The sequence below is a fragment of the Monodelphis domestica genome, chromosome 8 (assembly GCF_027887165.1).
Source record: "Monodelphis domestica isolate mMonDom1 chromosome 8, mMonDom1.pri, whole genome shotgun sequence".
Lineage (NCBI taxonomy): Eukaryota > Metazoa > Chordata > Mammalia > Didelphimorphia > Didelphidae > Monodelphis > Monodelphis domestica.
In genome coordinates, this window is record NC_077234.1 from 59,815,549 (window position 1) to 59,839,295 (window position 23,747).

At 36.1% G+C, this 23,747-nt stretch overlaps 1 long non-coding RNA gene across 1 annotated transcript in view; it reads left to right on the forward strand.

Annotated features, from left to right (window-relative positions):
• Nucleotides 1-20,113: 20,113 nt before the first annotated feature.
• The window catches only part of LOC107649899 (uncharacterized), a 72,734-nt gene continuing 69,100 nt past the window's right edge, over nt 20,114-23,747 (forward strand). Inside the window, exon 1 of the long non-coding RNA XR_008913966.1 lies at nt 20,114-21,132. This is a non-coding gene — a long non-coding RNA (uncharacterized LOC107649899). The remainder of the gene's footprint in view (nt 21,133-23,747) is intronic.

Genomic DNA, 23,747 nt, shown 5'->3' on the forward strand with positions numbered 1-23,747 from the left:
TTCCTTCCTCTCACCCCCATTTCCTTGTCCAAAGAAAGACCACGAGCCCTTGAAGGAGCTGGTGAATTTGAGAATTCACATATCCCCATTAACATTCTAACATCATCCCCAGGACAGCAGCAGATGGCAGCAGTTTCTACTTTAAAAGAAGAGAAGAAGACTGAATATGATATGACAGATTAATGTATCTGCAAGGATTCTATCAAAGAGTACATTCCATGCCCAAGAACTTTTTAGGAATCCTATGAGGGGAATAAAGGAGTGACAGAAGTTATGCATCACCTTTTTACCACCTTCTGATTTACCATTCTTCTGATTCCACTTTTCCCTGGACCATATATATATATTACTTGTGGGATACTGAAATGTTTTATGCTCATTATTTATATTTTACCCCCTTAATACAATACAATGTGGTTACTTTCCCCCAAAAGTATGCACTCTTTGATCCAGACTACCACTGCTGGATTTGTACCCCAAAGAGATAATAAGGAAAAATACTTGTACAAAAACATAATCATGGCTACACTCTTTGTGTGGAAAAATGGGAAACTGAGGGGGTGTCCCTCGATTGGGGAATGGCTGAACAAATTGTGATATATGATGGTGATGGGATACTATTGTGCTGTAAGGAATGAAGACCTGGAGGATTTCTATATGAACTGGGAGGACTTCAGTGAACTGATGCAGAGTGAAATGAGCAGAACCAGAAGAACATCTTACGCAGAAAGTAAAACATTGTGGAGACTTTGCTACTAGTAGCAATGCAACAAGCAGAATACTCCTGGAGGACTTATGTAAAAGAGAGAAAGAACTATGAGAGTAGAAATGCAAAAGCAAAACATATGACATCACTTATCACAGGCATACATGGGTATGTGATTTGATATTTAGGCTTAAAAGCACTCTATAGCAAAAATGAATAATATGGAAATAGATATCAAGTGATAATATTTGTAGAACCCAGTGGAATTGCTTGTTGGTTCTGGAAGTGAAGAGGGAAGAGGGGAGGGAAAGAAAATGAATCATGGAAACATGGAAAAATAATTTTAAAATAAAATAAATAAAATTTAAAAATAAAAAAAGAAAAGTTGTAAAGGATAGTTTGGATACTGGGAAATGCATTACAGAAATGTGTCAACCAACTCCAAACAAAAGTTATCCCAAGTGAAACTGTTCTAAATCAGCAGTTCACTGTTTAGTGTAGTGATACTATGGGTCAGTCAATCAATAAATGTTTATGAGGAAAATTTTAGCTTTATTCAGTGAAGAAATTTCCTAACAGAAGCTTTTCCTAAACAGTATAGTAGTAACTGCCATGTAATACTTGAAGCTTTACAACGAGCTTTACATATATTTCACAGTTAGAGTTGTTTGGGAGCTGGTCTTTGAGAAAATACTGAAGGACCTCTTATAGGAGTGCTACAGAAGGGATTTGTGTTCATTGGCATATGGGATTAAATTGTTACTAAGGAGTGATTCATCTCAAAATTTCTGTAGTTTCATGCTATTGACTTACTGAGTGGCATTGGCAAGCCACAAATTTCTTTAATCTGGGAAACAATTATCATTTTACTGGCTTATATTACGAGGTTGTTTTTTATTCTTCATACTCAGAGGAACAAAATGACATCACTATGTTGGGGTTTGTATGCTTGACCTGCCCGGTCAGTCCAGTATGAGCTCAGGAGGTTCTACCACAGACACCAATAATGCATCTGAACATCTGTGATGGAGATGTCTCTAAATCTGAACATCTCATGTTTCTTTGGAGCCACTGATGTATTGCATTGCTCATAGAGCAGAACAATGTTTTGGATGCAGATGCCATGCAGGGTGGTCCTGTGTCAGCATCTCTCATGTGTCACAATTAATGTAAAAGTTCTTCTGAAAGACCTTGAGAGTGCGTTGTACGGCTTCTTCTAACCTCTGTGTGAACACTTGCCTTGTGGGAGTTCTCCATGAAATAGTCTTTTTGGAAGACATGTGTTTGACATTCATGTTATGTGACCAACTCATCAGTTACACTCTCTGCAGTAGAGTCTGAATGCTTGGCACTTGGGATTGAGGAAAGGACCTCTGATAAGGTGGTGATTGGAGCAGATGAAATGTGATTTTGGGGGGTGGAGAGTCAAGATTTGTATTTTCAGAGTATTTCTTCCCTGCAATGAGACTAAATTAAGTCAAAATTGGAAGAGGAATAAGATTTTGGTTTGGTGTTACTTCTATCATCTTATAAGATAATAATATAAATTATAGACTTGCCTATAGTATTTTATATCTCTGCAGAATATGTGGTCTACACAAAAGTCACATTAATATACATGCTTATTAGTTCCCCATCTTGTCCTAGCCTTTGGCTTATGTCTGGGTTTGCAAAGTTTGAAGTCTTCTGTCGGACAAAGGAATCCAGAGAATTAATTAGTGCACTCAGTTTATACTTTATAGAACATCTTTAAAATTTGAGATTTAAAAATATAGGGGGGGGCAGCTGGGTAGCTCAGTGGATTGAGAGCCAGGCCTAGAGACGGGAGGTCCTAGGTTCAAATCTGGCCTCAGACACTTCCCAGCTGTGTGACCCTGGGCAAGTCACTTGACCCCATTGCCTACCCCTACCCCTTACCACTCTTCTGCCTTGGAGCCAATACATATTGACTCCAAGACGGAAAGTAAGGGTTTAAATATATATATATATATATAAAGACATTTGTATCATTTTCATGATTTTATTGTTTATTCATCACATAATTATTCATAAATAAAATGTGCTAAGGACTAGCCCCTTGTTTATATACATATGATACTGTTTACAGTAAATTATGTTAACAGAATGAAAAAAAAACATTGCACTAATCACAACAGACTAACCTCTAACAATATTAAAAGGTTATTGAATTCAAACTAAATGCAATGATCTGTCTTGAAACTAGAGAAAAGAGAATTAATTATTTCTCTTCTTTTAATAGAGTGGGTTGGGGCAATGAAGGTAGAACATTGAATGTGCTGTCAGTCCCCAGAGTTTTCGTTTTTGATTTTGATTAAATGTTTTTCCTTTATCAATAGAGATGTTTCAGTAGTACGGGGTAAGTATTATAACAACAGGATAGGATACAGCTAAATCCTGAGAGGAACATATAATGAATGAATCTCATAAAGTGACTATATGTATTCAAATCCATACTATTTGGTTAAATTATGTAAAATTTGGTCAAATGTTCTAGCTCAGAGAAATACATACATATATATATATATATTTGATTAATGGAACCACTTTATGGGAGTCATTATTCACACTAATGGTATAAAAACCAGATCCCACCAAAATCCTCAATAAATACAAAACAATAACAAAATTGTTACTTACATGATCATAGACATGAAACTAAAAAGGACCATAGAGACCCAGAGCTAATCTAGTCTAATCCTCTCATTTTGTAGATGAGGAAAGTGATCCTAGAGAAGGCATGTATCTTGCCCAAGATTGCACAGGTGGAAGTGGAAGTGGAAGATCTGGGATACAAATCCAAGTCCTCTAATTCCATGTTAGGGTTTTTTTTTTTAATTGCACCATGAACAATTGTAAGAATTCAGCAGTATGAATATGCTGTCTCCATTAAAAGACTAATATTATAAGTTGATTATTTTCTCCATCACAAATCATTTTCCCCCTTTATCCTTTGCCCAATAAAAATACCAGGACTATTAAGAACTACTCCAATAGAAGAATGGCAAGACTAGATAGGACAAACAATAAAGGGGAACATTTGTTTCCAGAATCTTTTCTTTGGCTGATCAAATATTTAAGAAATTAAATGAAAGGACTAGAAGGTTTGTGAAAGGAAATAATGAGATCATAGATTTAGAGCCAGAAGGTATATCTCAAGACAACTATCCAAATCCCTCATTTCACTGATTATGAAACTGAGGCTCAAAGGCAGGATTTAATACAAAGTCTATTGAATCCAAACCCTATGTTCCTTCCAATGTATCACAAGAAGCTCTCCCCAAGTTCTTCTTTTTTTCTTTTTTTTAGGAATATATGTTGGGGTTGACTGATTCAGTACTTCCGTGGGAAGGAACTATGTGTCTGAGAGTTATATGAGAAGCATCCCATAAAAGGCAACTGGTACTTTTCAGTGCTAGAACCAGACAGAATTTTTAAGAGTAAATATTTAATACAATATTTTGACTGGGTCATTGTGTCCTCTGTTGCATGTAATAGGTTTATTTAGAAAACTCTAATTAGGTCAGGGTAATCAGAGCTTTGCTCTAAGCACCAGCATCTTCAGAACTTGTTGTTTACTCCTTGATACAACGGACAATTGTGTCATTGTTCCTTGAGTCTCATAGTCCTTGACTGCTCTGAACTTCTGTGGAAATTGGAGGATCAATGTCCCTGAGACAGGGTGAAGGGGAACTGCTAGTGGCAAACTTTGTGTGAAGGAAGAAAAACAACAGATTGTACCCTCTCTCTCTGTTATAGTCCTCGTATCAAATCATATGGGAGGTAAGGGCAAGAAGAGCCCCATGAAAAGAAAAGGCAATAAAGTAACTTTGAGTAGGTAAAAGTTAAGGGAGGAGGAAGAATTGGTAGCCCTCCCAGGGATCATTTGTGGCATCTCTTTGCCTTCCCCATTTTTGAACTCTTTCCCCTTGCTATTTCCCCCTATAATCATATATTTATACAGGTTTATTCCTAGTCTACCCCATTCCCTCTCCTTCCTTAAATTTCCATTGTGCTCATAAGAACTCTCCTCCATTATTCTGCTTAGATCACTTATCTTTTATTTCTTTGTAGCTAGTAGAACCTTACTAAAACTGAAATTTCTCCTGAAGACAAACATCTTTTGAAACATTCTCCAAGGCTAACTGATTGCTCTTTCTCTTAGATGTTATATTACATAAGATCAGGAGAAGATCCCACTTCCCACTGCTATTTTCATATCCATCTAGTAGCACATGTTAAAATAATCACTCTTTCCTTCTTAATGTGATCAGTCTAGCTAATAAACTCATCAATTCACTGGAGAAGGAAATGATCTAACTGAATGTATTCAGTCAAATGATTATTCCCCTGGGTAAAACAATGAGTTTTATTGATTTCACTGATATTATAGGATCATATATTTAGAGCTCAAAGTATCTTATATATCAACTAGTTGAACCTCCTTATTTTACAGTGGAGGAATACAGGCCTAGAGGCAAGATTTAAACCTAGGATCAATTAATCCAAAGTCTATACTCTTTCCAATGTTCCACAAAAAACTCTCCCTGAATTTCTTGGAGAAAAAAAATTGTGATCAATTAAAATATGTGATATATAAGATTGATTAATATATTGATTTATTATTATTGATATACCCATATATGATTGTTGATATCTGATGAATATCTGATGAATATGATGAATATGTACATATGCATACTATATTTACACATAGGACATACACGTTGTATAGATTGGATTTGGCTCTCTCCTGATTGTAACAATGAAGGTACTTAGCTCTTCCTTGATAGTGAAGGTAAAATTAATCCCTGGTCTATTTTTAGATTTTTAATCCCCCAAAGTGTTAACTCAATATTTAAGGTAGATCAACCCATTTTAACTACAAAAAGGTGTTAACTAACCACAAAAAGGTGTTAACTAACTACAAAAGGTGTGACAACCATTTCATACATTGGATGGGCAGTCCTGGAGAGGAGCATCTGCTGTGATTGGTAGATGTAAAAATTTAGGGGAGGTGACACAAGAGAAAAAGGTCTTTAAATAGAGGAAACAGAGACACACTGGATCAATCAATCAAGATTCAGTGGAATTGGACTGGAATCAAGATCAGTCACTTGGGCTTATAGTGAAGAAGAGTCACCTGGAATTGGACTGGAAGATGGACACTCAGACTTGAAGTGAAGACACTTGGATGTGGAACTGAACCCCTGGAGGAACTCCTACAAGAGACTTCAGACTGCTTTCTTTTTAGATGGTCACCTTGGTGAGTGAAAGGCTGACTTAGTTTCTTTGCCTTTCTGGAGGTGTGAACCTCCAAGAATGGCCCATTGTCTTGAGACTCCTTCCTCCTGACTGGGGCTTAGAATTTCTATTTGGCTTTGAGGAAGCCAGAGCTCTCTCTCCCCTTTTATCTCTTCCTTAATATCTTCCCTCTATTGTAAAAATAAACTACCATAAATACCATTTACTTTAGTAATTCATTTTTGGAATTTAGAAATTAAATCCCTGGTGACCACCAATTAATATATTCAAGTCCAACCATAATAAAACTAACAACATCTAGAGACACACAAACACATGTACCCAATATTTATGCATGTCTAGTCTTTAAATATACAGGGATATATGCCCATATTTAGTCTTAATCCTCTTTAAAAACAAACTGAGTTAAAAGAAAAAGGCTTTTAATATAGAACACTAATTTTTTCTGCATTTTTAGTTAGGGTACTCATCACACATTAAAATATATTCCAAAGTTACTTTTTTTTTTAGTTTTTAAATATGATTTTATTTGGTCAGTTTCATACATTATTCATTGGAAACAGAGATCATTTCCTTCCCCCCCCCCCCCCGCCACCCCTTCCCTAGCCGCTGCGCAATTCCACTGGGTATCACATGTGTCCTTGCTCCAAACCCATTTCCTTGTTGTTGGTATTTGCATTAGGGTGCTCATTTAGTGTCTCTCCTCAATCATATCCCCTCCACCCCTGTAGTCAAGCAATTGCCTTTCCTCGGTGTTTTTACTCCCACAGTTTGTCCTCTGCTTAAGGGTAGTATTTTTTCTCATAGATCCCTGTTCAGGGACACTGCATTGCCACTAATGGAAAAGTTCATTACATTCAATTGTACTACAGTGTCTCAGTCTCTGTGTACAATGTTCTCCTGGCTCTGCTCCTTTCACTCTGCATCACTTCCTGGAGGTTGTTCCAGTCTCCATGGAATTCCTCCACTTTATTATTCCTTTTAGCACAATAGTATTCCATCACCAACATATACCACAATTGGTTCAGCCATCCCCCAATTCATGGGCATCCCCTCGTTATCCAATTTTTGGCCACCACCAAGAGCGCAGCTATGAATATTTTTGTACAAATCTTTTTCCTTATTATCTCTTTGGGGTATCAAAGTTACTTTTGAAGTTGGCTATCATATGCAGTCATCACTTTGGCATCATTTTGGAGGAAAAAAATTACTACTGAAATGACAAGAGGACTTATGGGATAGTGGGTAATTCAGCTCTGCATGATGGCAAATACAAGTGCCATTTAAATTAAGAGTGTGTATTCATAGGGGAGAAAGGCAATATTGCAAGTGCTCTGATTTCCAAAATAATTTACTATAGCTCTGTGGTATGGTGATTTTTTTTTATTTTTGGATCTGAGACTCTCCAGTTGTTTTCAATATTCACCTGATGCTCTATTAATCAGTGTCAGAAAAGCATCAAAACAGGACATCAGCAATGTAGGTTAATTGCTTTTTAAATATCTAATTTAACTTGTATAATCAATCCTCCATCTTTAGTACAAGCTTTGAAAAATAAACATCTCCAAATGTCCTGCAGTTATTATAGGCCTGTCAGACTGATGAAAGAAAGGTATCATGAGACTCTTGAAGAACAGAAGGTTCCATACTTTCTGGGGTTGGCAACTTTAACAGCCATGGAGGAGAACTTCCTATGTTTTTATCAGCAATGACAGGAGTTTACTAATTTTTTTTTTTATGCTGAGAACTAGCACTTATCGTTTGAAGAATACAAACTGAAGACAGAGGAGGTGGTAGTGTTAGAAATAATGGGGTTCACAGACCATAATGAATGGTTGAGAAAAGTGGTATTGGCACTGCCCTCAAGACAAAGGAAGGGTATAAGGATACAAGGAATTCTGAGCATCACAGAATCTATGATTCTAAATTGTGGTACTAGAGAAGATTTTGAGAGTCCTTTTGACAGCAAGGAGATCAAAATGGTTAATACAATAAATTAATGCAGGCTATTCATTGGAAGGTCAGATAATGAAGTTAAAGCTTCAATACTTTGGCCACATAATGAGAAGACAAGACTCATTGGAAAAGACTCTGATGTTGGGAAAGATTGAAGGCAAAACAAGAAGGGGATGTCAGAGGAGGAGATAGTTGTCCTATAAATAATGAATGTGAACTTGGACAGACATTAAGAGATAGAGGAGGTTAAATCTGTCCTCAGACACTTTCCAGCTGTGTGACCCTGGGCAATTTATACTCTTTGATTAATCTGGTCCAGATTATTATTAGGATGAACTCTAATACTTAGAACTGTTCAAAGTAGAAACTTCCCCTTGATGTAGTAAATTTGCTATCACTTCACATGTTTGAATTAAGGTTAGGAACCTAGATTAGTGAGAGAGGTTGAACTAGATTATTTCTAAGGGTCTATTAAACTTCAAGAGACTTTTAAAATAATTTATAGCATTTTATGTCAAATTGATGAACTTTTGACTTATTACAATTCTTTCTCTTCTTGGCAATATTGAAGGTTTCCAAATGAAATTCTATTGAGAAAAGCATTTTGTTCCATTCTTTTGGACTTTTGGCACCTCTAACATAAGATCTAAGGTAAAATAAATTTGCCATGGCTCCTATAATAAAGGGATTTTTTTTTAGAATCTATAAGATAATTTTATGTCTTGACCTTACATATCTTTACTAGTTGCCTTGCTTCTATTAAAATGCATAGCTTGAGAGAAACTCAGAATTAAAAGGAATCTCAAAGCCTTTCTTAGTCCAAATGATAAGCTAAACAAGAATTCCTCTTAGAAGCACACCAATAAGTGGTCTTCTGGTTTATGCTCAATTAGAATTTTTTTGGGGGAGGAAACAATTATTTCATTTCATTTAGAATATTTTTTCATAGTTACATGCCCCTTCCCCCCACTCTCTCTTCCCCATGCCCAAAGCCAACAAGCAGTTCCACTGGATTATATGTGGATCATTGTTCAAAACCTATTTCCATGTTATTCATATTTGTAGTAAAGTGATCCTTTAACATAAAAAACTTAATCACATCCCTATTGCACTACATCATTGATCATATGTTTTTCTTCTGCTTTTCTGCCCCCCCCCCCCCAGTGCTTTCTCTGGATGTGAATAGCATCTTCCTCATAAGTTCCTATAGATTGTCCTGGATCATTGCATTGCTGCTAGTAGAGAAGTCCATTACATTTGATTGTGCCACAGTGTCAGTCACTGTGTACGATGTTCTCCTGATTCTTCTCCTTTCACTCTGCATCAATTCCTAGATCTTGTTCCAGTTCACAAGGACTTCCTCAATTTCTTTTCAATGAGAATTTTGAATAAAGAAGAGATTACTACCACCTATCAGAGTCCATTCAACTTTTGGATTTCTCCTGGCTCTCCTTGCTAATAACACACAATTGTATTCTGTCTTCTAAATTAGAGCTCTTTGAATATTAGAACATATCAACTATTTCCCTTAACTCTTCTCCAAGCTAACCTCCTGAATTCTTATAATCAATACTCATATTACATGTTCTCTGGTTTACCAACTATTCTAGTACCTTCCTCTAGATTCAGATTATCTTGTTCATAACCTTCCTAAAATGCCATACCGAGAATTCAATATAATGCTCCGTATATGATCTAATTAGAGCAGATTACAACGATCTTACTACCAACCTTTTCATTTACATTGTGGTTTCTTTAATGAAGTCCAAGGAACAAGATGGAAGACTAAACATTTTTCCTAACCCTCACAACCTGTCAAATCTCTCTAAAATGGAAATTTTACATCAAAGATAAAGCAGTTTTAGCTATCTCCATGGTAAAGGTCACCCAGGATCCAAAAGAAGGTTAAAAAAGCATGAAATGATACTTACTGACCCTGACCCCACTCAGCATTCTTCTTATGCTTCCCACACTCCTAGTAGAGAAGTTGCACTAACACACCTGAAAAAGAGATACAGAGGTTGTGGCTTTCAACAAACATTGGTCTCTCCTTCCTCTTTCTGGTGCTATGAAGACCTTAAGTTCTGGCTGAGGAATTTTATACAGGCAATGACAGCAATCTGCAGAGCAAATGGCAGCCCCTTAGGAGCAAAAGCTTTCTTGGGGCAACAGTCCCATAACACCAGGGTAGCCAAGCTCTGAACTGCCCAGAGGAAGTAGGACTGGATATGAAGAGAGGACATTATGGGGTGTGGGGAGAGAAGGACCATGCACCACTCCAATAAGCCTGAGGGAAAGATCACAGTATTCAGATAAGGCCAATTTTGACCACTCAAACTGGAGAAGAGACCTAGGATGGAGAGCCATGAACTGCCCACTGTGGGAGGAGGTTGAGATGCTTTGAGATCCAGACCTAGGATGGAGAGCCACGAACTGCCCACTGTGGGAGGAGGTTGAGATGCTTTGAGATCCGGCCCCCAAGAAAATCACCATCAACCCTCAAAGGAGACAGAGTCAGAAAGGGACTAGTGGAAAGAGGGGTGGGTGGTTACTGAAGTTACTGAAGATATCAGGAAGAAAACTCAAGACCTTTAAGAGAGGCAGATAAATCAACAGAGAACATTAACAATAGAAGGGAACATGGTCTCTAGCTCTAGTAATCTATGAATAAATACTTCAAAACAAACAAACAAGAAAGATCCATCACTTGCTGAAACAGAGGACCCTATGTAATGTGAGAACATGGAACCACAACATGATGTTTCTAAGTGTTTCAAAAGAGAGATGAGAATTATAGAAGTAGAATTAATGGATTACACCATGAAATATGGTGGTCAGAATTGGCCCCTGATGGATGCTCTGCTGTTTCCCTCAGGTTTTTTGAAGGGCTATATGGCTGCCCCCTTTTAACCCTTCACCTCCAACAATATTCTGTCCTAATGATCTCTCTACTTCCTCTGTTCCTCAGTTCTCTGGGTGAGCACAAGCAGTTCGGAGCTTTGCAGCACTGGTGCTACAAGACTGTGGTCCCAGAAGTCTTTTGATCCTGAGGGGCCATCATTTGCCCTGTTAGTGATCTATTGATGACCAAGCAAACTTCAGAAAGCTGGGGTACCCATGGCAATGGAAAGAGAGAAAGGGAATGTGTTATGTGTGTCTAGTCCTTGGTTCTCCTACTGTCTCCTCATTAATGATAGCATAAGAGATGGAGAAGGGTTACTTAGTGATCTCAGAGTCATCAAGTATCAATTCATTCTTTTCTTCTTTTAGTTCTGGGTATCCTAGATGATGGAGAGAAAAAAGTTGCTTTATCTTTGGCAAAAAATTTAACTTTAGTAAGATTTGAGCAGTTGTGAGGATCAGAAAAAAATGTCTACTGTTCCATCTTGTTGTTGTGTGACTCAAATCCTATAGTTTTTTTTTTCATTTCTTTTATTGTGTGGATAATCTTTCTGACATTGTACTAATTATGCTTGCTATAAACTCTACATGTCTGTGGTAATTTTCTTAATTTACCTTTGTAATCTGATAGCATTTTTTTGTGCCTAGATTCATTAGTTGAATTGACATCTATGTAAACATAGTTATGTTTTTGCACATACATGTATATATAATATATATATAAATAATTATACATATTCTTTCTTAGTGTTATCTTAACTGGTTTTAAAATCAATAGCACAATGCCATATTTATGAATAGTTTATGTAGCATAGAAATGTTCCTAAAGGTTAAAAAATTGTTTGTTCTTGTTTGCTACAAAACCAATTTGCCCAAATGTTTTATTGGAGGATCACATACAATACTACAGGCTGGTCTTATTTCTTCCACTGAGATTTGTCTAGTTAAATTATTTATTTCTTTTATCTTTAACAGCTTATTTTTTTTAGCTAATTATCTCTTTCCTTAAAAATATCTGAATTTATATATATATACTGAAAAGCAAACACCTCTAGCAATTGAAATCTTATTAGCTACTATGACAAATGCTATGGGCATACAGCTATTAATAACACTTTGTTGTGGATAATAATGAAGACAATTATAATTATAAATGACATTTATACAGGTTCTAATGTTTCCAAAGTCCTTTACATATATTATCTCATTTAATCCTCACCACAATTCTATGTGATTAAATGCTACTAATATTATTATTTTAATTTTGCTAATGTGAAAAATGACATTGAGATATCCTCTTCCTTGCCTAGGATTCACAGAATTCACAAGTCACCCTTACTTTTGCCTTGCCATAGGACTTCAAGAACTCTGAAAGAGGGAGTAAGGTTGATGACTGTGTAATTCTGCCTCACTTTAATCCATTTAGCTTACAAGTTAAGACATCAACCTGTGATGTCACTGGTCCTCTTTGAAATGAAGTATGAGCAGCTTAAGAACATCAGATTCAGAGCTGGAAGGTATCTTCCAGGCCACTGAGCCCAACATTCTCATTAGATCACAAAATAGAAAGAGACACTATGTTACTTTCCCAGGGTCATAAATATAGCTAATACATTAATAAGGTAGGATTAAAGCTCAGGTCTCGTGGAGACTATCCTGTACCCATTATACAATCTAGCCACATTAGTACTTGTATTTTCTAGTGCACCATAGTACTAATAGTAGTAATTAGGGTATCTAGCTAGTATAGTAGATAGAGACCAAAGCCAGGAGTCAGCAAGATATGAGTTCAGTTCTTCCTTCAGATACTAGCAGTGTAACCCTGGACAAATCACTTAAATTTTACTTGCCCAAGTTTTACCATATTTTTATATTTAAAATTAAGATATCTACCAGTTATTATTTTCATAAAGTTTATTAGTAGAAAAGTTAGATGAGCATAGATTTAAAACTCTTCCTTACTCTAAGTTCTCAGACCACATGTCTCTATTCTACCTGTGTCTTCTCTCTCCCCCTCACCTGTCTGCTCTCTCCCAGAGTCCGTGTCAAAAGCCCCCTTTCTTTTATTGACATTCAGGATGCAACTGTGGTATGTAAAGAATGTGGATCAACCAGTCAGCCCTCCAGGAGAGGGAGGGAAAGAACTTCTCTCACCACCATACCCCCTGTGATCCTTTGGGAGACCAGTCTCCCCAATGGATCATTTAAAAATATCCATCTTATATCTCTAAAGTACAAAAAGTACATACAATATTGCACTTTCTAAGAGGAAATTACAATAGTTAGAGATAAGAGGGAAATATGAGAAGAAAAATACAAAAAAATGATTGATAGATACATTGATAAAATGCCAGTTAGGGGGCAGTCCCCTTTGGTATAAGAGTTTACATTCCGAATAAGTATGTTCAACCCCGTTCAGTTCAATTCATTATATTCCAAAGTTCATTCTGGATCTTTGATGCAGTTTTTGGCTTCTGAAGGCATCTTTACAGGACCTTCTCCAAAAGGATCCACTTTCTTGATTAGGGATGTTGGCAAGTTTCTTTTCCTGAAATTTCTCCAAAAGATTTTAAATCTTAGGTTTTGATAATTACATAATCCCCCTTGAGGAGAGTGTTGACCAACACCAGAATCACCCTAGGATACATGGCTGAGTTTTGAGGTATATGAAACAATTGTCAAAAGAAAAAAAAAACAAACCACCCCCCAAAAATCCTAAATAAAAAAGCAAAAATTAAATTCTGCTTAAAAATAAGTATAACATTAATAAAAATAAGAATCTTATATGTAGAAATTTCTGAGTAAAAAAATAAATCTGTAACAGGACCTTGAATCACAGCAAGGTCCAACTAAAGTGAATTTATTTCCCACAAGCCTGTGGGAGAATTGCAGTGATATAGCACTTTACCCATTTGCAGCCAGGACTACAGAAAATTGCCAAACTATAAGAGAGAAGGGACTTGGTTTTAGCAGCAAATGGGAAAAATCATTCCCCAGTCTGATTTTACCTTCACTGTCAGGGATAGGGGAGCCAGGATGATAGCCAAACTGAGGTACTTGACTGAGAATAATTCACAAGGAGTGCACAGGGGGAATTGCTCCAAGGGGATCTTATCCCCTCCGCCTCCTGAGTGCTGAACCAGTCCTTCAACATTTTTTACATACCAGAATTATGTCTTGAATGTGAATAAAAGAAAGTAGGTGGGGCCCACCTGGGTCTTTTTGGGCTTTTTGGCACAGATGGCTGGCTGGAAGAGAGAGGTGAGGGAGAGAGAGAAAGGTGCCTATAGAATAGAACATGTGGTCTGAACTTAAAGTAAGGAAAAGAGATTTAAATCTATGCTTATTACCTTTTCTATTAATAAACTTTATGAAAATAATAGATATATTAATTTTAAATATAACAATATGTTAACTTGGGATAATAACAGAACCGACCTCTCAAAGGGTGGATATGAGGATCAAATAAGACTAACAATTAGAAAGTGTTTAGCACAGTGTCTGGCACATAGTAAATGTTATCTATTTATTAGTTATCATTATTGAATATACATCTAAGAAATGTGTAAAGCAGGATTCTAATCCAAGTATTGATATATGTGTCAAGCACTGGAACTATGATTTAGTAGATCTAATGGAGGAATCTCATTTGAGGAAACTTTCTCCACTATATTGATTCTGAGGTCATATTGATTCTGAGGCTACCTTTCTTTCTACAATTTCATATTTTCAGCACTGAGGAGAGCTTAGAGCTTGGTCAGACATCAAAGACACCAAAGTCACACACTGCATCCCAGGCCAACACCAGTAATCTTTTGTCTTATCAATGAACTTTGATGACTAGAAGAGAGAGAATGAGACCTCTGACTTTGTGTCACTCTGCCTCACTTAAATCCCATTCATACACAAGGTAAGACATCCCCCTGTGAAGTCATTGGACCCATTAAAAAATGAAAGATGAACACTTCCACTCATAAAGTCTTCCACGAAGACTCATGAGTCTAAATATAGATTCAAGTGGTTTCTCACCTTTTTCATTCCAAACTTATAAGAGCTTATTGAGGGACAAAGACTATAAAAATAAAATATTGAATCTCATTTTTTTACATACTCAGGACAAAGAAAGATAAAAGAACCAACTCTGCTTTTCTGTTCATAGCCTAGACTACTTTCTCATGATCCCACTTGTTTTATTAGACACTGATGTGATGTTACTCAGCACTGTTCAGTGTTCTATGTTTTTCTTTCTTGTACACAAGTATTTGCAGTCTAGTCATAATGATAAATAAGACATAAATCTGAAGACATACCAATCCTAAGTATTAAATTGATCTCAATGAAAATAAGTGGCATAAAAACTTGAGCTTTCAGGGAATGTGTGATTTGAGTTGGACTTTGAAACAAAGGATGAACTTAATCGGAGAAAGAAAAAGCTAGACAGCACAGTGGTATGATGAAAGGTAAACTGGATGCAGAAGTATGGAAATCTAAATTCATATTCTCTCAGAAACACTAGTGTAATTTAAGGTTTGATCTTCTATAAATTGTGAATAATAGTATCTTCCCCACAGACTTGTTGTGAGGATCCAATGAGATAACATGTAAAGTTCTTTATGAACTTCAAATGCCACACAAATTTTGGCTATTATTTTTAGAGGATGAGATGACCTTCTAAGCAGGAGATCTTGAGAAATGATTTGAATTAAAGAAGTAATGTACCTCATATTAGGTTTGGGTTAAACTAATTAGGTCAGAAAGTTTTGTGATGTTACCAAACTCTTTAGTTTGTTTTATGCTTTGCTGTTATTAATCTTTAAATCGTCACCGAGCACTGTTAAACATTTTTGCAATATATGAGGTTTACATTTTAACAGCAAATATTTAACATTTGCAAACTCTGTTCTCATTTGGTTCTCACACTGACCCTATGAAGTAAATACTAATATTACCTCCATTTTACAGATGAAGAAACTAAGGCTGGGAAAAGATAAGTGACTAGCGCAGAATCACTTACTAGTAAGTGTCTGGAACAAGATTTGAACTCAAATATTCTTATGTGCAAGTCCAACACTATCCATTTATATAGACTACCTATCTGCTCCACTATCAGAAAAGAATATTTATAGTGGTATTTTCTCATGTAGTTCTTGACCTCTCATCCCTTTAAGTCTCTCATGCCTAAAACTTTGAAGTCTTTCCTCTGATCTATTCCTGTACTTTTCAACCATTCCTAAAATGGGATAGTTTCAAAAGCCCTCATCCCTTCCTTCTATTGACTTCTTCTTTGTGGTCCACAAATAATTAATTAATCAAAAGCAGTCAATAAGCATTTATTCAAAGTTTACTATATGGCAAGAATTGAGCTGAGGACTCTGCATATAAAGATAAAACAACCAATCCCTATTCTCAAGGACTTCATGCTTTCATGGGGGGACAAGCTGCAGACAACTCTGCACAAGCAGAATTAATTTTAGATAATCTCAGAGAAAAGGCACAATCATTCAGGAGGAAAGGGGAAAAGCAGAAGATAGTATTGTAACTGAGATGTGAAATAAGCCAGGGAAAGCAGGAGGTGGATATGAGGAGAGAGAGCATTATGAACAGGACAGCCAGCCAGTGAAAATGCACTGAGTAGAGAAATGATGAGTTCTTGGCAAGGAAAAAAACACGGAAGCCAATTTTACTGAATTGTAGATCACATGGAGAAGAATAAAGTGTGAGAAGGCTGAACAGATAGGAAGGGATCAAGTTATAAAGGGCTTTGAAAGCTAAGCAGAGGTTTCTATATTTGATTCTGGAGGTAATAGGGAGCAAGAGGAGTCCATTGGGTAAGAGAAAGGAGGTAATAGAGTCAAGCTTGTAATTTAGGAAGATCATGATGAGAGCTGAGTGGAAGATGAATTGAAAAAGAGAGGCATAAGGCAAAAAGAACAACCAGAAAGCTATTACAAAAGTCCAGGAAGAAGGTAATAGGGAGCCTGCAAAAAAAGTGGCAACCATGTCAGAGGAGACGTTGTGAGATGTGGTGAAGATAGAATGAACTAGACTTCGAAATGGATTGGACATGAGATGGGAAAGTAAGGAGTCATAGATGGTCTGGAAATTGAGCACTTTGGTGCCTGAGAGGATGATAGTGTCCAAAAAGGGAATTTAAGAAGGTGAGAAGTGAGGCTGGAAGGAAAGATAGAGAGTTCAGTTTTGTACATATTGAGTTTAAGATGCCTATAGAACATCCACTTCAAAACTTCCAGCAGGCAATGGATGTAGGAAAATGGAAGTCAAGAGAGAGGTTAGGAATGAATAAAAAATAAGTTGGAGTAAAATAAAGATGATAATTAAATCTACAAATTTATAAACATATTTAGCATCAATGCATTCTTTTAAAAATTGATGCTTCTGCTTCCTTATTATCTATTCACATCTCAATACTTTTACACCTACCCCTATCATCTAATAAAAACTTATTGTTGGTGATAATGTGAATAGACCATGGGATCTGAAGTCAGGAACACCTGATTTCTAATCCAGCCTCACTCTTTAGCTTTGTGACCTTGGGCAAGTCACTTAATTTTGGTTTGCCTCAGTCTCTTCAATTGTTAAATGGAATTAGTAAAAGTAGCAATATCAGAGATTTTAAGGACCAAAAGATACATTTGAAAAAAAAAAAAGATTTTAATGCAGTGCTTGCCCACATAGTAAACACTATCTATCTATGCTACATCATCATCATCATCATCATCATCATCATCATTATTAGACAGCTTCCATTATACTTCTTTCTTCTGGATTTTAATGTAGATATTCCTTTTGAGCCTCTTCTTAGCCTTTAAACATTTTCTCCCTCTCCCAACTGTGGATGCCCCTCAGAGTTTAGTCCTGTGTTCTTATACTCTTTTCTCTCTATAGTATCCCTTTGGTTAATTTGGCCAGTCAAGTTGATCATGGAATCATCAAATTCCAGAATTTGAAGGGAGCAAAGTGTCACTCTGGTCCAAATCACACCTGAAAAAATCTCCTATAATAAGATCAAGAGACTGTCACGTAGACTTCCACAACCTTTTAAGCCACCCTGTTTCACTTCTGGGAAGTATTCATTGTTGAACAGTTTCTCTAGATATTAAGCCTAAATTTCTTTTCCACATCTTCAATTCTTTATTCTACTTCTATATTTTGGGACCAAATCAAGAACATCTAATCTCTCTTTCACATTACAAATTTTAAACATTTAAAGGCAACTACATTGTCTTTCTAAAGTCTTTTTTCCCCCCCAAGACAAATATACCAACCATTTCTCATGAGAAATGAACTTAATGCCCTTCACCACCTTGATTTTCCTCCCCTAAAAGATCTCCAACTTATCAATGTCCTTTCTATAATATGGCTCCAAGGATGGAATAAAAACAGGTCAGATATAGTCTAACCAGAGAATAATACAGAAGGATCATAACTTTCTTCTTTCTGGAAGTTATGGTTCTCTCAATATAACCTAAGACCACAGCTTTTATAAGCCCTTCCCTCTATCAAAAAGTACCAGCTTCTCCATTTAGCTTTTAAAGACTCCTATAATTTACCTCCAATCTAACTTTCCTGATATTTTCCTTCTTATTTCTTTTCAAGAACACTATGTTACAGTCACAATGGAATATGTTAGTTAAGCCTTAAACTCTGTATTCAGGCTCAGGAATCCACAAACCATTGCCAGTGCCCATAAAGAACTCTTTCCTCATTTTCACCATCAGGCTATTTTATAAAAACTTCCTGTTTTGCTGCATTTTTCAATGATAATAGAAGAGCAAATGCAGATATATAAAAAGAAAAACAATGGATGACTCAATTAAAATCTCTCATTTAAAAATGAACTCTTCTAAAACATTTATTTTACTAATTTTTCAATTAACATGTTTATTTTCTCACTTTCCTACCTCCACTTTTCATTATAGTCCCGTAGACTTATTAGCTTTTTGATCCAGTCTAATTTTCAAGAATTCTTTTACTAGGATAAGATTTGGTATCACTTATATGAACTATTTGTTTCCATCAGAACTCTTTTAATTTCTGATTCTTTGCCATAGAACTTTGATTTCATTTATAATAGTTTTTAATTTTCTAAAATATTTTGCCTCACTTCATCTAGGAATCCTATTTGACCTAAAGACTAACCTTTAACTTTTTAATTTTTGAGGTCTTACCTATAGATATTTTGGAGGCTCAGATATTGGTTTTTTGGTAGTCTTTATTTCCTTTTTGTAGTCTTATGTCCAAATTGGGATTTTATTTAGAAAGACTTTATTTAGAGCAGTATTGTGGAAGGTTTTTGAGTCTGAGTGCCCAGAAGGCAAATTCAAGTTGTCTGTGAGCCCCCCATTAGGAGAGAGCAGAGGGAGGAAGTGCTTGTTTTGGGCAGCTGGACAGATAGGCAGGGTATGCAAAAATGTCCTCAGGTACTGGGAAGAGGGGGATGAGAGCAGCTCTCCAATGCTGTCTGGGCATGTGTGCTAATACTTCACCAATGCTGGTTTAGAGTATACTTTTGGAGGGAATGTTGGGCTCTTGTATGGTCTTGAAATATAATTTCCAAAGACTTGGTGCTGCATCTTCTGGTTGAGTGTTATTTTCTTCAAGTGTCTAGGGGCAACTCAGCTCAGTTTGCTATAAACTTGTCAACCCTTTTTTATCTAGAGCGTTGCCTGATGCCTTTCTTTTCTTTTCTTTTTTTTTTAAACCCTTACCTTCTGTCTTGGAGTCAATACTGTGTATTGGCTCCAATGCAGAAGAGTGGTAAGGGCTAGGCAATGGGGGTCAAGTGACTTGCCCAGGGTCACACAGCTGGGAAGCGTCTGAGGTCAGATTTTGAACTTCGGATCTCTCATCTCTAGGGCTAGCTCTCAATCCACTGAGCTACCCAGCTGCCCCCCTGATGCCTTTCTTGTATAAGCTCCACAGTCTCTGGATGCCATATTTTGGAAGTGGGCAGCAATACATCAGGTGTTTATTTTACAGTAATAAGCAAAATCCTTATTAAATATAAGATTGGTATAGGAATGACAAGAGGCTCCCTTTGAAAAGGGGTTGATAATACAGAGAAAGCTAAAAAATCACAAATGATACAAGCATAATATTTTTGTTTTATTTTTAAATTGTGCTATATAAGTTTCTGTAGATTTTCTTAAACTGTGGGGAAGATACAGGATTGTTATAAATGACTGTAGAGTCTTTGCCTTTGACTTCCTCAAAATAAATCTAATCAATTAAAAATAATAAAAGAATTTTCTAAGTTTCTTCTTTATATCTATTACAGCTTTGCCTGGTAGGTAACTTGCTCTCCCTGAACAGAGTCCTCTCCTTTCTTTCCTTCCTAGTACTTGTTATATAATTTGTTTCTTTATTATTTCAGATGAAATTGCTTTATAGTCAGAAAAACAACTTCCACAAAGAAGTCAATGCTATCCTTTAAAAATAAAATAGGTCAACAAAATAGAACATATAACTAGGAAAAACAAAAATGACAAGTTCCAGTCTATATTATATTAATTAATTATATTACCTCTCAATTTACTTTTAGCTATCTATCCAAGCATACTTAAAATTTCCTCGCTAATGAATGTTTGGTATCTTAATGAGTGTTTTTAATGGGTTGCTTGGATAAGTAACAGCTAGATTGACTATGGAAACATCCATGAAGTCATTTAATTCCAAGGAACCAGAAAAATATAAAAAGAAAACTCAGGTGCCTTCTTATTTTCCTCACTTAATTTTACACTGAAATGATGCCAGGAAATACATTAGCAAAGATTTTAAGGTTAAGAAAACTAAATTTCTTCTCTTTCCTGTGACCAATGAAAAATTCTTATTTCTTTGCTCCATTTGAAAGCAATTATAGTAGTGCCCTACTTTGGGCTATCGTCTACATGACTTTAAATGTTACAAAAGATAGCTGAATACCAATAAAATGAAATTACAAGTAAAATTACTCATCCCGTCATGTGCTGCTTATAATTTTCCTGTTGAGCCTCACATCTGTTACTGAAATTGCAACTTGGTAAATGGGATGCCATCTATTTTTCAGGGATCATAGAACATAAAACACAAATTATACTTACATGACATAGTCCAGAAAGAAGTAAAGGAAGTCGTATTCAAGGTTCATTGAATTATCTGTTTCATAGCTGAAAGGTAATCTAGTCCAATTTTTTTCATTTTACTGATAAAAGAGACTGATGCACAATAAGGTCAAGAGATGTGCAAGACTGTATAGGTAGCTGATGCTGGAGATGGAATTTAATAAGGTAATCTGATTCTAAGTTCAGTCTTGAGCTCAGATTTGAATTCAGGATCTTGAACAAGTTCTATATTAGTGAGAATTATGGAAAGTGTGCTATTCTTCTAAAGGAAAGGTCAACATTCTTTGTGGCATATTTGGGGGGGTCCTTGATAAGAAATCACAAATGTAGGTTTTAAATATCATAAAATATACAAATGTGACAATCTCTTTCTCTCATATAGATAGATAGATATAGATTACATATTTTTGTGGTTTTTCAGTCATTTTTCAAATCTTTCCAACTCTGTGGAGTTCTTTTAGATTTTTCTTGGCAAAGATACTAGAATGATTTGCTATTTCCTTTTCCAGTTCATTTTTACAGATGAGGAAATGAAGCAAATAGGGTTAAGTGACTTGCCTAGGGTCATAGAGCTAGGAAGTGTCTGAGGCCAGATTTGAATTCCAAAAGTGAGTTTTCTTAACTCCAGACTCAATACTCCATCCACTGCTCCTCCTAGCTTCCCATATACATATGTATACATGCATATATATGTACATATAAATATAGGAATATGCATATATATACATATATACATACATCACACACATACATAAAAATTATACTGTTCTCCTAAAGGAAAGGCATGTATATTCCCCATAGGTGTATGTATTTATAAATACATAAATTTAAAAACATAAATAAATATAAACAATTTATTAAAATTATAAAATTTGTAAATATAAATAAATAAATGTATTTATAAAAACATGAATCTATGCAATAATTATACACACTTGTACATGCATACTTATATGTGAATCCATGAATTTCTTTGTCAATGTCCAAGATGGTTGAGAAAGAATTGAGACAGACAAGCCGTGATTCAATATATATAGAAGAGGCAGGAGAACCATCCAGAGCCTTTTGTTCAATAAACAAGCTGGGCTGAAATAAACACAGCAAGAAGCAGCATTGGATATTGGCCAGGCCATGGCATGGAGTCATTTGTTTGGAGTTCTGCCACTTGGTGCCTGCTCCTGAACACCCGCCCACACCAGCCTGCAGAGATGAACATGTCCTGGCAGTGGGTACATTATACTTTTTTTCTTGGAAATTGCTTGTTTACCCTTCTGATTTCCACAAAAATGCCAAATTGGGTATTGTACATCAGGGACTACATGATCTCAACACTATGATTACTTCTTCTATTGATATGGATTCCAACCTATTTCTGACAATAGATAATCTTCAAGTCAATGAAAGAGAAAAGCTTCAGAAGGGTATGGGTCCAACAAGCCAAATATGTGGAGAAGGAATGGAGAAATCATTCATGTTTCCTTAAATCTGGTATCTCTTTGTCCAGGCACACCATCAAGCATAGATTTCAATAGGTTCATGTTTTCTCCACCTGCGTAATTCTTGCACTCCTCCTTCCAACCACGGCCCTGCTGAGAATCATCTCAGCAAACTAGTTGGCTACTTCTGAGGCATCTTGTCTTTTGGGATCATGAGAGTCTGTTGCTCATCACCAGGAAAATATTAAAAAGATGGGCCTTGATGGAAAGGAACCCCATGAAAGTTCTGACTTTTTCTCTTTCTGTTCAATTCTTGGTCCACATTAATTTTCAATTTTTGAAGTCTCCCCATGGTATACAGTATGTTCATATGGACTAAATCAGTGGGTTTTCCATATTATATAGTCAATATATAATAATTATACACTAACTTTTTGTTTCCCCTCCTAAAATGCTTACTCTCCCTAAGGCTATGGATCACAATGATAAAAGTTTCAAGGCTCAAGGCAATAATCATAAAGTTATTCACAAATGGGAGCATCAAGATAATTTTATTACCTTTAAAGAATATCTCTCTTACTTGTGATTAATGAAGGATAGCCTCCATATGACTGACAAATAACTTTGGCGGACATTTATCTCCCCACCTTGCCTTAATATTGATCATAAAAGAAAAACAAAAAAAGTTACCTCTGTGTTTTATATCTATTAAGGAATCTTGTATGTGCTTACCATGTCTTTCTGGAAGAAAGATTCTTTAAAGGTATATGTTGCTGTGTGGATTTTAAAATATATCCTGGCCATGGACTGCATTTCCCAGCATGTCCAAGAGATTCCTCCCTCCCATTTCCTGGCGTGGGATTGGTCCTAAAAGGACCAATCCCGTGCTAGGGGGAGACCACGCCCATACCTACTTCCCTGCGCAGGATTGGTCTGTCTCACACCAAGAGGGTTGGCTCTCTCTTATGAATGAGCGTGGTGAATGGGGTTAGGAGTATTTTTTAATCAAACTGATTCAAAGTGAAAGTGTTAGTTCATTTGGGAGATGTGTGTCTGGGAATCTGGTTGTTTTTGCTTTCAATAAAGCTTTCGAAAGATGGGAGTGAGAGAGGAGTTTTCTTTTTAACTTTCCTCAGCTGTAATGGGTTAATCTTTTTTGTGGGTGGGGGAGGTGAGTAAATAAAAACCCAGAAAAACCTCCTATTATTTATTCCCTTTAATCTACTGTGTGATTGCATATGTGCGTTCTACTGTAGAGAATTGTCTATGAAAGCCTAGTGGTCCCATCTCATATCTCATGTTTTAATAAAATTACCCTTATGTAAACTTATTATTTCATACAGA